This window comes from Mytilus galloprovincialis, chromosome 8 (genome assembly GCF_965363235.1).
Source record: "Mytilus galloprovincialis chromosome 8, xbMytGall1.hap1.1, whole genome shotgun sequence".
Taxonomy (NCBI): domain Eukaryota; kingdom Metazoa; phylum Mollusca; class Bivalvia; order Mytilida; family Mytilidae; genus Mytilus; species Mytilus galloprovincialis.
In genome coordinates, this window is record NC_134845.1 from 13,536,829 (window position 1) to 13,555,212 (window position 18,384).

Genomic DNA, 18,384 nt, shown 5'->3' on the forward strand with positions numbered 1-18,384 from the left:
CACTGACCTAATTTTTCATCCGACATCTTGGGATGACCGTGAATGCAGTTACGGTCATCAGCTTTTATCCCAGTGATATATACTGACTATAAATATGATTATGCTTATTTACTATTCATTATTCATCATTATTACATGTACAATGTATATCTGTTCGTAACACTTTTTATAGGGTCACACTAAAAATTAGTTAAAAACAGGAACTTAATTGTATGTACAATATAGATCACTAGATCACTATACATTTTAAAACGGATAAAAATACTAACTTCTCAGTTGTTTAAATTTCTCTTAGCAAAAGGAAAGTGATATGAATTACTAATCCGTATTAGTAATGGGTAAATTTATGCACTAGTGTGGTTTCATATTATGTTTGTATGTACTTAAAATCTAAAATGGTAAAAGATAAAAATAAAAATAAAAAACTTTAGAAATTAGTTTTAAATGAAACAGTAGAGTTTGCATTGTCAACACAATTTTGGGTCTACAAGATTATTTACAGGGGTAATCAATACATCATCTATATATATATATCATAATCAGTGCTATTTTAATATTTTTACTGTAAAATGGCAAGGTTATATCCTATACATGTACATTCTCATCTTTTCAGTGCATGACGTGTCACTAGGCATAATGGTCTCCTTAGCTCTGCATCGCAGACATTTCCGACCCATTTATAGTATTATCATTTACAGCGCATGCATTCGCCGCTTACATCCGCACTGTTACATGTGTTAGTATGATGTACCATATTTATCATGTAAAAATAATAATAATGAAATCATACTTACTAATTTTGAGATAGTATACGGGTTATTGAACTTCACATATTTCCTTGCATTCAAAAAGTAGAAATGATCATACAATAGTAATCATCATTTCAAACACAATGTTAACGCCATTATTACTACCTGTCTGTCAACCGGGTCATACCTGTATCTATTTTTAGAATAGGATTTTCCCTTAATTAATACTGGATCGATTTCTAGAGTTTCTGAAAAAGTGATTGAGGGAAACCAAGATGCTTTCGATGGCATGCATGCTATTTGCTTTTTTTATGACAGCATTGACATTATTTACCATTTGAAAATCAGTAATTACTATGCTACGATAAATCTAAGAGGGAACATTAAAAATAAATAACTTGAGAGGTTAATTTATATAAATCTATTTTAAGAAATGACTAATATGTATCTACATCTGTCTGTATTTTTAGAAAATTGATATTAATACGTAAATTGTACTTACAATCGATTTATGAAAAGAAGAAAGTTGCAAGAACGATAGAACTGATTGCCCCTTTTATGTAAAGATGGTTGAATAAAAAAATAATTGCTGGTGAAGTGGGGGACATGGAAAGTAGACTTTTTCAGATATTGTCTCATATACGAGTTGTATATACATTAGGCAGCAACCATTTGATTTTCTGGGGGGGGGCTATGGTTTTTTTTGGAAAAAAAAGTTTGTTTCCAGTTTTTGGAGAAAAAAATAATTTGTTTTTGATTCTGAGAAAAAAAAATTGTTTGTTTCACCCTCAGCTGCCACTATATGTAATGCTAAAATTGAAAGAAAAAAATTGTTTTCGACTTGTCGCGAAAAAAATAGATTGTTTTTCGCCGCAGGCGAAAAAAAAAGTTTGCACAGAAAAAAAAACCATAGCCCCCCCCCCCCCCCCCAGAAAATCAAATGGTTGCTGCCTTATGTACACAGCCATGTATCACCATCATTGATGGCGATCCGATGGATACATTTGTTGTAGAGTTGTCACTGTCTCAGACGTACTTATGAATATAATTATTTTCTGTGACTGTATCTTACATTAATTTGTAGGATCCTTTACTATAGATAATTTAGCTGATCTGTAACAATAACATCTTCATGCCTTATATATCATGTACTGTAATACGCCGCTAGATTAAAACTGACGTGGAAAGGTAACACATGGCCAGCGAAAACTCTATTATTGTAGAGCCCAGGTTGTCGTGTGGTCTAGCGGGACGGCTGCAGTGCAGGCGATTTGGTGTCACGATATCACAGTAGCATGGGTTCGAATCCCGGCGAGGGAAGAACCAAGAATTTGCGAAAGCAAATTTACAGATCTAACATTGTTGGGTTGATGTTTAGACGAGTTATATATATTGACAAGTCTAAAAGGGTACAACATCACCAAAAACACAATAAAACGAACAATATGTTAGATATTTCGGATAACAGATATCCTTCCTCGGTAATTGCACGATGACAAATGAATCATGTCAATTCAATTTAAGTCTCTTTCAAAATCTTGAATTTATACAATTTAAGCGAACGCTGGAACAATTATAAAATTTCCAAACACGGCGCAAAGACTACAAAGATATGCCAAAATAAAAAAATAGTTATTTACGATATGAACACAACTGTGGCACAACTCTTAATTTCCAAAGGTGATGACAGTTGAGATGTCAAACAACTGCGAGGGAATACAGTCTCAATAAACAGTCCTGATCGATCTAAGCTGGTATTATATTTTTACAGTAATATGACAACGGTAGAGCAGTTGTAACAGAGACTGCGTATTCAAACATCCAAAAATGATAGTAATTTGATTATAAGAAAAATGAGTAATAATTTTTTTTTTCACTAAGGATAAGTAATAGGACGTGGCTGCGTATTTACACATCCCTGCGAACTGTAATTAAAACTAGTATAATTAAAAAAACAGGGCATTTTAAAAAAAATGTAATTCGTCTTCAACTGCGTTCTTACATAGCTTACACTTTCTATACAATGCTTCAGCTTTATTATCGCCTCCTAGGAGTCGATATTAAGAATTGAACGATGGACAATTAGTGCGTGAATTTGTCTTGCTACCTGATTAAAGATATTACGAGACGTGAATAATCAAATCTACTCTAACATCGTAAGGTTGATTTTCTAGGCACTTTAGGTTTTACACTAGTAATTGTAGTGCCCTTCATAGCTTGTTGTTCGGTGTGAGCCAAGGCTCCGTGTTGAAGGCCGTACATTGACCTATAATGGTTTAATCTTTTTAAATTGTTATTTGGATGGAGAATTGTCTCATTGGCACTCACACCACATCTTCCTATATCTATTTATTAATTAAGAAATAATTCATGGAAGCCATCATAGATTATTGGAAATTTACACATGGCCTGGGCCGTGATATTCGAATTTTATTCTGAGTCTTTAATGCTGTTTATTTAAACTTCATTGAAAGTCCGTTTCAGGGGGGGGGGGGATGGTTATGAGTTATAAAAATCCTGGTTATGTAAGCAAATATTTCATTTAGATAATTTAAAACAGAATAGATTTTATAAAATGTTAAAAATTTACTTTTAATTTTGTCTAAACAAAACAAAGCCCCTTACATCCATCATTTTGTTTTATTAGAATCGATTCATTATGTACATGTGCAGTTAGTTATTTTTTAAATATTTCAATCATTTTTAGAAAATATACTCTTTTAACCGTCGATCTTATGCGGCCTTAAATTTATATTTAGATTCAGATCAAATTTGACCTATTCTTTATTATTTTTAGTATACTAGCATTGACAATGAAAGCATCAACATTAATAAATAATGTATATGAACAGCCTCAGTTTTTTTTTATAAATATGACTTCCTGTATATAAGTTTTTCAATATACATGTATATATGTCATATGAATTCTTCCTTATCATTTTAAGTACTGTAACAATGGTTTCGCAATGGATCTGGTTTGTCTCTGTTCAATTTCTGCTCATCAATAACATTCAATCAAAGACTTGCAGCAAGCGTGTATTGAGGTATGTCTTCAATTTTGTCAAACACCATTTGATGTAATTGTTTTTGTTGTTTTTTTTGTGTTATTTTTTAAATATGTGCGTATTGTTTTAGGGGTAAATTTCAAACATTGATCATTACAATATAAAAAAATTAATTTCTTGAATTGCTTATGGCGTTCATGCCAGAAATCAAGTATTTTGACATTCAGAAATATAAAAATGTGTGCGAGTTTAAAGACAAACAAATTCCTAAACACTGAAATCTGATTGTTGAATTATTTGAAAATTTCTTAGATACACTCAATTGAATGTTAAATTAAATTATTAAAAGAGATATAATTGGTGTTTTATAAAAATATGAAAAAAATATGATTTTTTATTTGAGAGGCCTTTGAACAATGCCCAACGACGAATCTTACTAATAATTAGAATATAATAGATCCACTAATATTATCTAAAAGATATTTTAAAATACCGTAGATGACCCAGAATTTATTCCTTTATTCAATAATTTGTACAATCTATTGATCTTTTCCCTCTCCTCGAATTCTGAAAATAAATATATTCCTTTTAGTTTATATTCTCAATTTGGTAATGTTTAAAACTTGTCAGTACAAATTAATTCCTCATACTACAGAGAGAACATCCTTTCTCAAACTTATTTCAATACATTGAGGATACATGTACTTATTTCAAGTGTGGTATCAATTGTTTCTTTTAAAATATGATTATTCAGTTTCTGTAATTCGTTTTTTTCTGTGAAATTGTCGGTCTTTTGTAGAAGTGTTTAAAGGGCGATTTTAGTTATTTACCACCAATAAAAAATTATATATAGGATATTGATATTATTGCAAACTTACAACCAATGAAATAAATGCATGTATAATCATCTATTCTGAGCGAAAAAAGTTGAGCCAAACTTTTTTTTTTAATTTTATTTTTCGTTTCTGCAAAAGTTTATAATCCTTAGATCTACCTGTTATTTAAAAACAGTTTTTATTTTTTTTTATGGTGATTGATTTTGTTCTATGTAAACTTTGCACATGTATAAACCGAGGTTTTACTTTCTTAACAAAACTCATGTTCTTTTTAAACGAAATTTGAAAAATTATTTTTCACCGACGTTCAGAGACACAGTGTTGGTAACAAAGATATATATAAACGTTTAAAAATTGCATGAGGCGTCGCCAATGCCTCCCCGAAAATGACAGCTAGAGAGCTATCGGGATGGTTGGTGCCGGAGTGAGTCATGCGGACATCGCTTTTGTTTCCAGTTTGGAGACTGATAACTGATACATGCAAGGGAGTAGCGCTACCTCCACGTTACGTCAACATGTAGCTACTGGATTGCGTGTTTCGGCTCAGACGTGCGGGAGAGGAGAGAGACTACGAATGCATGAATGGAGGTGTTGATTTTTTCGCTCCTAAGATAAGTCATCTTATTTGATTATGAAATGGAAATTTTTGGAAATAAGAACTTTCAAGTGTTTGATTGGTATATTGGGACCTTTCGCCCGTTATTAATATGGTAAAGACGCTGGTTCTTTTGTTGATTTATTTATTTTTTGAAATCCAGTATCAACAATAAGTAGAATCCCGAGAGACATTTTTATTTATTTGTTTATCACCTGTACCCTGGGGTGTATTGTATTGCAAGTGAACAGTAGTTATATATTGAGGCTCTATACGAGTGGGTTAAAATATGGAGTCAAGCCAAACGGAGACATCTACAGTATTAACCGAAAGTAGGGATGTTCTTTACGGAGATCCTAGCCAAGACATAACATTACAAAACGTCTATCAACTGCTAATAAACATGAATGGCAGACTTACTTCTATTGAAACGGGAATGACACAAGTCACCCAAATTAACAGAACATTAACAACCTTAGCTAAAAAATTTAGCGAGTTAAAAACAAAAGTTAACGAAGTTGAATCAAAAGTTCAAAAAAATAAATGTAAGATGCGAAAAAGTGAGTCCGAAATATCACAAATTAGAACACAACATGGAAATCTAGATAAACAATTAAAGAATTTACATGATAACAATAAAGAAGTGAAAAATAATTTACAGAGTTTAAGTGATTTTATGGACGACTTTAAAGTAAAACATGACAACAATTTGAATGTAAAAGATGTAAAACAAATAAGATCTTCTGTAAGTAGAGTAGCTAACGACTTAGAAGACCGAACAACCGAATTGAGGTCAGAAATTAAATCAGCTTTAAGTGGTGCGCGAGAGGAACATGAAGAACTTCGCAACAAAGTAATCGATTTGCATTTGCAGATCGATGAAAAATAACTTGGTATTCACAGGAATACAAGAGACGGAGCACAAAAATACAGAACAGGTAGTGAAAGACTTTATACGCAAAGAATTGCATATTTCAGATCGGATAGAACTGGGAAATGTTCACCGCTTCGGCAGTGGAGCTCGCGCAGGAAAAAGAGGCCGCCCGCGACCAATCGTAGCCAGATTTATCTTCTATAAAGATCTTGCAAGGGTACTATCTAACACCTACCGCCTGAAAGGTAAATCGTTCGGAGTCAACCAACAATTCCCGGACGAAATTGAGCAGGCTAGAAAGAGTCTTTACCCGCTCATGAAGAAAAAACGAGCTGAAGGTTGCCAGGTCAAGTTAGTGAGGGACATCTTGTATGTCGATGGGGTAATATATAATGAAGAACGCAATGTTGAAGACGATATAGCTACGAACACACAGACTCACACAAAAATGTCGCATGCTCCAGATAAAATCCCTGTCAAAAACGCAAACGTACAACGACGCCAAAACACTATTAGCAACCCCATAGAGAGTCATTTGTTACCGAAGCTTTACTGAAAGACATAAAAATGTTAAACCTTAACTGTTGCAGTGTAGTGAGAAAATCGTAGTATCCTGAATTTATCAAATTGATACGTGACCATGATATTATATGTTTGACTGAAACAAAAACTGATAATTTTGATAATATTAACATACCAGAATATACTTTTAAATTTAAAAATCGAAAGTCACACTCAAGAGTAAAATCAGGTGGCATAGCTTTTGGGTATAAAAATGAAATGTCTAAATATATTCATATCATTGAGACTAAGAGTAGCCTAGTGCTATGGGCTAAGATATCTGCAGATTTCCTACAGACTGATGAAGACTTGGTGATTGGGAACGTGTACATCCCTCCTGAAAATTCGCTGTACAAAATAACCGATTCATTAAACGAACTAGAGCAAGAGTTGTTGAAACTTTCAGTTAACTATAAATACATTATGCTTGTCGGAGATTTTAATAGCAGAACTGCTTCTGATATTGATTTTTCAAATATTGTAAATAGCAAACATGATATAGTTAGTGATTCAGATTTATGCTATGATTACTCAAATGCTTTACAAGAGTTAAATATGTTAAGTATTAGAAAAAGTAAAGATATATCGAAAAACACTTATGGAAACGCTTTACTTGATATTTGTAAAAATAACAATTTGTTCATTTTGAATGGTAGAGTGAATGGTGATAAAGAGGGAATATTTACATGTAGAAGTTCTAGTGTTGTTGACTATTTTATTTGCTCATTTGAATTATTAAATCATGTTGTAAATATGCATGAAGATACGTTTTCGTCTCTTTACTCAGATGTGCATTGTCCATTGACACTTTTGTTAAAATTTAAAAAGGAGCAAAATGCTGTAACTGAAGCTGAAAACAATGATGTAACAAGTGGTAGTGAAAATATAAACTTAAAAAAGTGGGATAATGAAAAAAAAAACAAGATTTCATTGAGAACATTGATGGAAATAAGATTACAGAATTAGAAAATGAATTAATGTTTTTGCATTCAAGTGTTATGTCGCAAAATTCTGTAAATAAATTGTTCGAACATATAAATGATATACTTTTGGAATCAGCAGAAAAGGTACTAGGTACCATTACTTATAACACGAAGGTTAAAAAGAACACAAAGGAAAGCAAACCATGGTTTGATAAAACATGCTGGGAGCAAAGAAAGTGCTCACGAATTGCAAAAAGACGATATAAAAACAACAAAACATCAGATAATCATGTTCAAATGAAAGATGCAGAGAGAAAGTATAAAAAGCAGATGGATTGTTCTAATGTATAGAAAGATTTTTAGAAAAAAGATGCAAAATTTAAAAAACAGTAACTCTAAGGAGTTCTGGAAAATTTTAAATGAAAAAAGAGAAAAACGTAGTCCAAATATTTCCATCGATGATCTCTTTGATTTCTTTAAAGACTTGAATTCGTCGGATTCAGTCGACGATATCCCTGTTTGGCAAGTACCAAACCAGTTCAATGAAACTCTTAATAGTATCATAACAGAAAAAGAAATATTTAATTGTATTAAAGATTTAAAAAATGGAAAGGCTTGTGGAGATGACAAAATTATTAACGAATATATTAAAAGCACATGTCATATTTTTATGCCTATATATGTTCAATTTTTTAATATTGTTTTCGATTCTGGTAAAATTCCAGAAGCATGGTTAGTTGGTAACATTATTCCTTTTTATAAAAATAAAGGTGATACAAAAAAACCAGAAAATTATAGACCTATCACAATTTTTAGCTGCATGGGAAAGTTATTTACTTCAGTTTTGAATTCAAGACTATCCACTTTTTTGGAAAATTACTTACTGTTAAATGAAAATCAATCAGGATTTAGAAAAGGCTATTCAACCATAGATAGTATTTTTGTCCTACATATTCTTTTTGAACTATTGAAGATGCGAAAGAGAAAACTTTTTTGTGCTTTTATATACTTTGCAAAAGCCTTTGACACAGTTTGGCGATCTTGTTTATGGCAAAAACTTCTGGAGAATTTTATCTGTGGAAAAATGTTTGATACCATTGTAAATATGTATAGTTCTCTTGTAACAAACTTCATTCTGTATTCAAAAAACAGAATTACTACTCAATGCCGTCTCATATACCATATACCACAAATACTTCGTATTGGTCTCATATACCATATACTACAAATTCTTCGTATTGATGAAAATGTAAATGACATACTGCTAAACAGTATGAAGAAAACAATAAACTCATAAATAAAGTGCAAAGCCACACGACAACGCCGCTGCTCAGTTTATTAAAGATATGAAACAATTCATATAACTTGTATACACAATACAACATTTCAACAATATAATTTCTAATTTTTTCAAGCATAAAAACTACCCTCCAGTCCTATCAATCATATAATGACGATAAAAAGGGGGTCTTATAAATAAAAATTTACCAACTTACTTAAGAATTAAACTTTAGATAAATAAATGTGTGTTGACGGTTCGGCGCTGTCGTGCTGAATGACCAAAACCCCCGTTTTGGCGGGGAAAATAACAGTGCGATAAGCACGACACCTACATACATCATGAACAAACAAGAGAAAATAATTTATTCACTACGTTCAAACGAAAGAAATTATATTTCTCTTGTAACAAACTTCATTCTGTATTCAAAAAACAGAATTACTACTCAATGCCGTCTCATATACCATATACCACAAATACTTCGTATTGGTCTCATATACCATATACCACAAATTCTTCGTATTGATGAAAATGTAAATGACATACTGCTAAACAGTATGAAGAAAACAATAAACTCATAAATAAAGTGAAAAGCCACACGACAACGCCGCTGCTGAACCAAAGAAAGGGACAATATGTAAAAAAGGACTAATAATTAATTTTTGAAAAAATATACTAAAGACCCAAATTTTGTGAAACTAACATTCTGTCCAAAAACGAGTCCTTAACGTAACCGTCTTTTGCTGTCTCCGACCTCCAACGTCCATGCCTTTTGAAAAGTCTATCAGAAATACCAAAATTACAAGCTGCAGAAGCTCCACCAGACCTTAGACTGTGAAGGCCAAAAGATTTTATATTTGGCACAATCGGAGAAAATCCTTCTATAAATAGCTCTCGCATTCTTGTATAAGAAAGAGGTTTGTTTTCTTTTCGGAACACATAATTTTCCTTGGTTTTTGTCAAATTCTGAAATACGAAAACATCAGTATCAAGTGGATTATTGCTCCATTCTAAAAAAAAAACTCTCCAAGTTCTTCACAGGACATAATTTATTCCCGGTTCTCGCAATGATTATTCGATCACCATCTCTGTAAATATCCGTTTTACTTTTCTGTATGAATACTGACATAGACTTAGAAAAAATTGAATATCACAGGTTCTCAAATTCAGCAATTCAGAAACACGAAAAAAAACAGAATAAGATAACAAACAAGCAGAAATAGTACGCTGGTTGTAAAGGTTATTTTCACAATATAACCTGTCGAACATCTGTGAAAGCATATCTGGAGTGATCGGTTCTTTCTTTTTAATCGGAACAGATAGACGTCTCTTAGCTCCTTCAAGAATATTTTTCACTAAATCAGAATCTGTAGGAGAAATAACACTAATAATTTTATGTGCCCATCTAATACTATAAAACGCTTGATTGATAGGACTGGGCGTACAATTTTGTTGCATTAAACATGCTAAATATATAGCCACATGTATTCGTTTGGCCAGTAAAATAAATTCACTAGATATTCCATTAGATAAAGCCCATTTTTTCCATCTCAAAAAACCATAATAATAATTTTGAACGGTGTTGTTAGATTTACTTTCGGTTAACAGACCAGGAAGTAAATGGATTTTCTCAATCAAAGTATCAGGTTATTCCAACAGATCGCTTTGGAAAGCCTGCAAAAACATATGTAAAAATAAAAATCACATTAAAACATAATGTACAAAGCACATACAATGTGTATATAAACAATTTCACAATCTAATGTTCACATAACTCGTCTCGCATTTCACTTAAGATTAAACCACCACCACAGCCCCTCAGGCCTACTGTAACAATACCGCCACCAACTCAAGAACTTTTATATTAGTTGTTAAAATGGTTCAAAATCAAGTCTCAAAGCCAACACCCTGAAGGGTAAATCAATATTTCCAAATACTGATTTATTCCCTTTACCAGAAGTATAGAATTTCTTGTTAGTAGGTAAATCTATACAGCCTTTCACCTCTTTAATGAACCCTTCACCCGTAGGACATAACATCGGCCAAAAGCTTGCCGACTTCCATAAAGGTAAAACAAGTGTCCCATGAGCAAAACATTGCCTCATGTAACTTATTACTTTAGACACTAAACATACAGGTGGTACAAACCAACCATTGGCACCTTGCCAGTTAATAGTGAATGCATCGATACCCATCGAGTTCACCGTCCAATAACGGGAATAAAATACCGTTAACTTATGATTGTCATCATTTGCAAACCAGTCTATCTCATGAGGTCCCCATAGGGAATCTACCTACATAAATAACTGTTCGTCAATACCCCAATCGTCATAATCAATAATACGACTGATGAAATCCGCTTTCTCATTCAAGGTTCTAGGAACCCAAACTACATCGATAGATATATTATGTATCAAACAATTCTCAAAAATGCACATAGCAATATCCTGTAACTCAGGTTTCATACTACCGTTTTCCACAATAGTAACTACATTCTGGTTATCACTGAACCATTTAATTCGTTTATCTTTTAATACATTGATCAAAGATAATAGCATATTTCTAAAAGCATTTAGCTCTTTCCACGTAGAACTCTTTGAAGCCTCACATTCGGACCACATACCATGTGCTATATTAAAAGGTGTTTCTACAACATAGCCACCATATCCTGTATTGCTTGCATCACTAAAAACTACAGATTGACATGACACATCTGAAGATTACTTTTTAACATTTACGTGTTCTAAATTTTCTCTCCAAAATTTAATTTGTATCAAGCTTTCTGTTGATAAAACAATACAACTATTCCACGAAGTCATACTTAAAATATCAATGCTTAAATGTTTAGACATGATATAAGCAACGTTTCCAATGACGTATGACATGGACACTATTTGTCCCACTAAAGAAGCAACCAATCGTGCATGGACTTTGCCATGTTTAGATACATAATATTCAACGTCAGCAATAGTTTTTAAAACCTTTTGCACTCTTTCGTTTGGAATGGCTATAGTGCAACGGTTTGTGTCAATTGAATAACCCAAAAATACCAAAAGTTCCATAGGTGACCATTTTGATTTTTCATTTTTAGGAACAAATCCACTCTGAATTAAATCTTGTCTCACTTGATTGGACATAGTTTTGCAAGTTTCTTCGTCCGTATGAGTGCCTAAACCATCATCTAGGTACATTAAAACTTGTTTACCTTCACCCCTCCACTTTTTTATAAGTGGTCTTGTGATCTTAGTAAATATATAACATGCTGACGAAAGTCCAAACGGGAGAACCAAAAACTTATACCATTTTTCGGTGTTTTCATGCCTCCAGGAAAACCCAAAAAATTCTGTATGTGGCATAAAAATATTAACATGGTGATAGTCCGACACAATATAAAACTGGAATCAAAAAGAATTGTTTGTGATAAACTGCATGGCTATGCGAACATCTTCAAATTTTACACTTGATTTCCAAAGATGTTTGTTAACATGACGGAGGTCTAAAATAAGGCGTTTTTTCCTACCGTCCGACGCTGAAACTGTAAGAGGATTTACAACACAAGGTTGAAATTCACATTCCTCAATCAAACCCCTTATAAGAAGATCATGTATAGCTTCGGTAACAAACTCGCTATGGATGATTGCCGATCGATTGTTTTTTAAGCATATAGAAGGAGGGGTACTGTAAAAAGGAATTGTGTAACCATTCAAAATAGTATCTAAAATATAATCATAACAACCAATATTTTTCCAAAAAGAATAGTGACTTTTAAGCCTGTCCTTCACAATAATATGTGCCTGTCCCTGTTCATACTCGTAGTAATCATTAGTGAGATTATCCGAGTCACTTATCGAAGATACTTTAGTATATTTTTCTGCGTTTCGTAGTATAGTAGAAAAATAATGTATTGCACGGTTCCTCAAGACTAAGTGTAGTCACGTGTTCAGAATGACCAATGGTCAAGGTTTTTTATGGTTTGGCGCCAAATGTATTGTCCGTGTTAAGGTCTTCATTCTAGCCGTGGACGTTCGATAGTAAACAACACAATGGACGAGCCGGCGATTAAACAGTTAATAGCAAACGAGGTGCATAACGCTGTCCAGAGTTCTCAGAATTCCATGCTTTCCAGAATCGACAATCTGATGAGTAACAAGCTAGGTTCTTTTGAAAGTTCCATGAAAGAATCCCAGAGGCAGCTATCCGATAGCCAAATTGCAAAGATAGAAGAATTGACAACAGACAATTACGAGTTCAAACGGAAGGGTAATAAAGAACAACACAAGATCAATACCAAAATTATCAAGAAGATGAAAGAAGCCCAATCTAACCTTCAAGACAGTCCAATGCGAAACGATCAGATAGATTCAGCAACCCAAAGAATTGGTGAAGGTATAGATTTGCTAACACATAGGCAAAAACTTGTGAAGATGGCTGATCAATCAGAAAGCGGGTGGAAGACGGTAGAGGAATACCAGACGAACAGTCTAGCAGATAATTCCGAAGACGAGAAAAGAATACGCAGAGCTGATGTTAGAGCTGCACAGAAAATGAAGGCAGAGAGAAAGACTAAGAAGAGTAGATTTACCCCCATTTCGCACCCCACATCAACCAGATCGAGTGCACCCATACCTGTTCAGACATCATTACCTGTACACAGACCAGGGAAATGTTACGAATGTGGAAAATCAGGTAATTGGCGTAAAGATCACGCTGCAATGAAGCAGAGCTTTGATAAGATAAGTATTGACTTTGAATATTTATCAGATTGTCAAGATTTCGAAGAATTCGGTATTTCCGATTCTGAAAATATAAAGTATGATTGTTTAAACAAGTCTAGTTTTCTAAACGAAAACAACATGTCGATAAGTAAACAAGTAGATAATAGATCGCCGATAGGCATGCTTAAAAAGGCTTTTAATCATTGGACAAAATCAGGTGCTAATGATCACGTATTAGACGTGATCAAGAACGGGTATAAACTACCTTTTTACACTGTACCAAGCATTTGTTTTTTAAAAAACAACAGATCGGCATTAGATAATCCTGAATTTGTACATAGTGAGATAGAAAAATTAATTAATTTAGGTTGTGTGTCAAAAGTAGATCTCATACCAAAAGTAGTAAATCCTTTGACAGTAGCTAAAAATAAGAATAAGTTGAGATTAGTTTTAGACGCCAGGCATGTAAATCCGCACTTGCATAAATTTAGATTTAAGTATGAAGATGCAAGTGATGCAGCAAATTTGTTTAACAAGCAAGATTATCTGTTTTCATATGATTTAAAATCCGCATACCATCATATTGAGATATTTTCTGAACATAAAACATATCTTGGATTTGCGTGGGAAATTTCAGGAAAGATTTCCTATTATGTTTTTAATGTATTGCCATTTGGTATTTCAACAGCTGGTTACATTTTCACTAAAGTTACTAGACCGGTAGTACAGTATTTTAGACAAAAAGGTATAAAAATCATCATGTATTTAGATGATGGCATAGGTGGAGGGGAAAATTATGAGAAAGCATTAGAAATAAGTAATCAAGTGCACACAGAATTGCAAATGTTTGGGTTTCTTATAGCAGAACAAAAATGCAGTTGGCAACCTTCTCAGACAGTTAAATGGTTAGGTTTAATATGGGACATGTGTGTTGGTAAGGTTTATGCGTCACCTGAACGATTAGATAAACTGAGAAATTTTTTAAAACATTTTCTCGAGAAAATTTCTTCAGGAAACTGCTTCTTTAAAGCGAGGCTAGTGGCTTCATTAGTAGGTCAGATAATTTCTATGCAAGCAGCTATGGGTAGTGTGGTTAGATTGAGAACTAGGAGTCTTTATGAATGCATAATGCAAAAAGCTAGTTGGGATTCGCCAGTTTTAATTAAAGAAATGGCATTTGATGAAGTCGTTTTCTGGAAGGAAAACGTAGAGTTCCTCAATGGTAAGGAACTGTTAGACGAGAATGTCTGCACCAGTGTGGTGTACACCGATGCCTCTGGTACAGGCTTCGGTGGGTATATAGTAGAGTATGAAGAAAGCGAAGTAATAGGTTCATGGAAACCTGATGAAGAAGTAAAAAGTTCAACTTGGCGTGAACTTGAGGCAGTTTATAGAATGCTTATGTCGAAATTGACCTATTTGAAGGGTCAAAAAGTTCTATGGAGAACTGACAATCAGAACGTTGTACACATATTATGTAAAGGTAGTGTCAAGTCAGATCTACAAACAATCGCAATAAATATTGCAGACATATGTACTAGGGAAAAAATTCAGTTAAGCCCACAATGGATACCCAGAACTGATAACGTAAAAGCTGATTTATTCAGTAAAACGTCAGATTGTGATGACTGGGAAATCAAAGAATATATTTTCAACCATTTTGATAAAAAGTGGGGTAGATATTCAATAGACAGATTCGCGTCAGATTACAATAAAAAATGCATACGCTTTAATTCAAAACATTGGTGCACAGGTACCGAAGGTATTGATGCGTTTAATTATACATGGACAGGAGAGAACAATTGGATTGTTCCACCTCCTAGTTTGATTGCAAAATGTATTTTAAAGATACTACAAGAACACGTTACATGTACATTAGTAATTCCCAAATGGACCTCAGCAGCCTTTTGGCCAATGTTGGTGACTGAGGGGGGGAAACTGAAAACTTTTATTGTAGAGTCAGAAGGTTTCTCATCAAATCATATTTTACGAGGAAGGGGAAAAAACGGTACAAATCTGTATTTGACATGATGGCATTAAAAATTTGTTTTTAATTCGTTTAAAAACACATGTGTATAGAACATAACAGCTGTTACGAATTGGAACAATTATTGTATGCAACGAAATAGATATTTATTGTTTAATTTATTTTGACAGGGATTCAACTAGGACAAACAATAGAAGACGAAATATTGGCAGCTGGTGTGACGTCAGATAACTTTTCAACTTTAGCCGATCGAATGGTACATTTTTTATTACATTCTAGAAGTGACAATACAACTAAATTATATCATGGTGCTTTTCGGAGATTCGAGAAATTCATCATTTCTGAAGGCGGAGTGGCAATTCCAGCAGAACCTATTCACGTGTCATTGTATTTAACCAAACTTTTAGACAGTGGTTCTTCACACAGTGTTTTACAAACTGCTTTTTATGCTATTAAGTGGACGCATAATATAAACAATTTCGATGATCCGACAGATAATAATTTCGCCAAAAATTTGTTAGAATCCTCAAAAAGACAAGAGCATAGTCCAAAAGTTAAGAAAGATATTATTGACTCAGCTGATATAGTTAAGCTTTGTGAAAAGTATAGTTATAATGAGGACATAGGTGTAATTAGAGATTTAGTTATGATAGTGCTTGGTTACTCTGGGTTTTTACGATTTAGTGAAATCAGTAATATAAAATACAAAGACGTTAAATTTTGTGAATCACATATCGATATTACTATAAAAAAGAGTAAAACCGATCAATACAGATTAGGTGACTCGATAGTTATTGCCAAAGGTCAATCCGCAGCATGTCCTTTTATTTTACTAAAAAAGTATTTAAATTTAGCTAAAATTAGTTCGTCAGATGAATTCCTATTCAGACCTATTTTTAGATCAGGCAGATATTATAGTTTGATATATAAAAACAAACCACTTAGTTACACTAGGGCCAGAGAATGTATTGTCAATCGTTTGAAAGAAGTTTGTAAAAATTTGAATATTGGTTTGCATTCACTGAGAGCTAGTGGTGCTACAAAAGCAGCGAATTCCAATGTAAGCGACAGGTGTTGGAAACGTCATGGTCGTTGGAAAAGCGACTCGGCAAAAGACGGGTATGTCGCTGATTCATTAGAACATAGATTAGAAGTGACCAAGCATTTAGGTATTTGATTTTTTTTAGGAAAAAATGTTTTTTCTAGTATTTTGTACTAACTATTCTGCGCCCGTTCTCTGTGGATTTCTATAGTTCGTCCGTACGGCAAATGCAATATATATATTTGTTGAGTTATTATTTAGATTTATATAGTTTGAAGTATAGTTCAATTTGTATTTGGTATACTGGTCAGTCAACATTGAGTATGTTTGGTATATCTAGTTTGGTATAGTAAATACGTATATTTTTCTGCGTTTCGTAGTATAGTAGAAAAATAATGTATTGCACGGTTCATCAAGACTAAGTGTAGTCACGTGTTCAGAATGACCAATGGTCAAGGTTTTTTATGGTTTGGCGCCAAATGTATTGTCCGTGTTAAGGTCTTCATTCTAGCCGTGGACGTTCGATAGTAAACCACAAATTACAAGTGTATATATTTATATAGAAGTATGTTATAAGCAGTGGCTGTTTATTTTTGTATTTGGTTTTTTAAGCGCTGGACTTGACGCTTTCTCTGGAAGTGGTGTCGGCATTACCTCGAGTCACAGGTTTCCATGAATTAAGTTATTTTTTATGGTTTTTCCTGGGTGGCATTCATCACTAATGACGGAGATGAAGATTCAAAGAATAGAATCTTTTATATTGTTTATGAAATAGACAAATCTGTTAGTCTAATTTATCATTTTGGATTGATGTATTGTAATAAATATGTATGGTTGCATAATGTCAGATTATATCATATTAAACGCCGGCTAGTTCGTCCGTACGGCAAATGCAATATATATATTTGTTGAGTTATTATTTAGATTTATATAGTTTGAAGTATAGTTCAATTTGTATTTGGTATACTGGTCAGTCAACATTGAGTATGTTTGGTATATCTAGTTTGGTATAGTAAATACGTTGTATTATTTTCAATTAAATAATCTATGCTACAATTATACTCATCTTTTATAAAGTCTGTACTATTTCGATTTTGGCTGGATAGGTCTGGGATTGAAGGGACACTGGCTTCTCCAGTGCTGGAACGATCCACAACCATAACATGCACCTTGTCTATTTTGTCGTTGATATCCGCTCGTGCTGGGTTGATTTTGATACAAGGCTTGACCATTGTACCATGACTGGGGTTCACGAAAGGGCTGATTTTGTGTTTGAAAAGTATCAACAAATTGAGAAGGAGTACTAGGAGCAGAATAATTAGCCTTCTTAGAAGCAGACTTTTTTCCTTTTGCATTACGTTTACGTATCGCCCTACTCTCAGCTTTATTAATTTTGCTCTCATCGTCGGAGTCACTGGCCACTGGATTACTTTCATATTGCCTAACAGTCTCCCAACCCCCTTCACTACTATCGGCAATCTTAACAAGTTTATTTCGTCTTTTAATCTTGTCAATTACTTCAGTAATAGTTTCCCGTGCGTAGTCGCTCTTTGAATTATCAATGGCCCAAATAGCTTGTGTCAGGTCTTCTAAAAATTCAGTATTTTTAGTAGAAATTGAACTTTATTTCCCTCATACTTCCAATTATATTGAGATTCAGTTTTTAACTTTTTAACCTGGGAAGCAACTGAAACGGTAAACCCGTGAACTTCATGTCTTAAATCGGAAATGTCTTTCCTAAGTTTTTCGTTAAATTCACCCTCTGTTTTAACAGCTTTCATAACGTCTCTAAGAGACACCTCCTGTTCTGGGGTTTCC

General features: G+C 33.4%; 1 protein-coding gene across 1 annotated transcript in view; it reads right to left on the bottom strand.

Moving 5' to 3' along the window:
• The window catches only part of LOC143085123 (uncharacterized), a 33,656-nt gene extending 32,755 nt beyond the window's left edge, over positions 1 to 901 (bottom strand). The window contains exon 1 of the mRNA XM_076261305.1: positions 795 to 901. The gene's annotated coding sequence lies outside the window, so the exon portion shown is untranslated. The remainder of the gene's footprint in view (positions 1 to 794) is intronic.
• Positions 902 to 18,384: the final 17,483 nt, after the last annotated feature.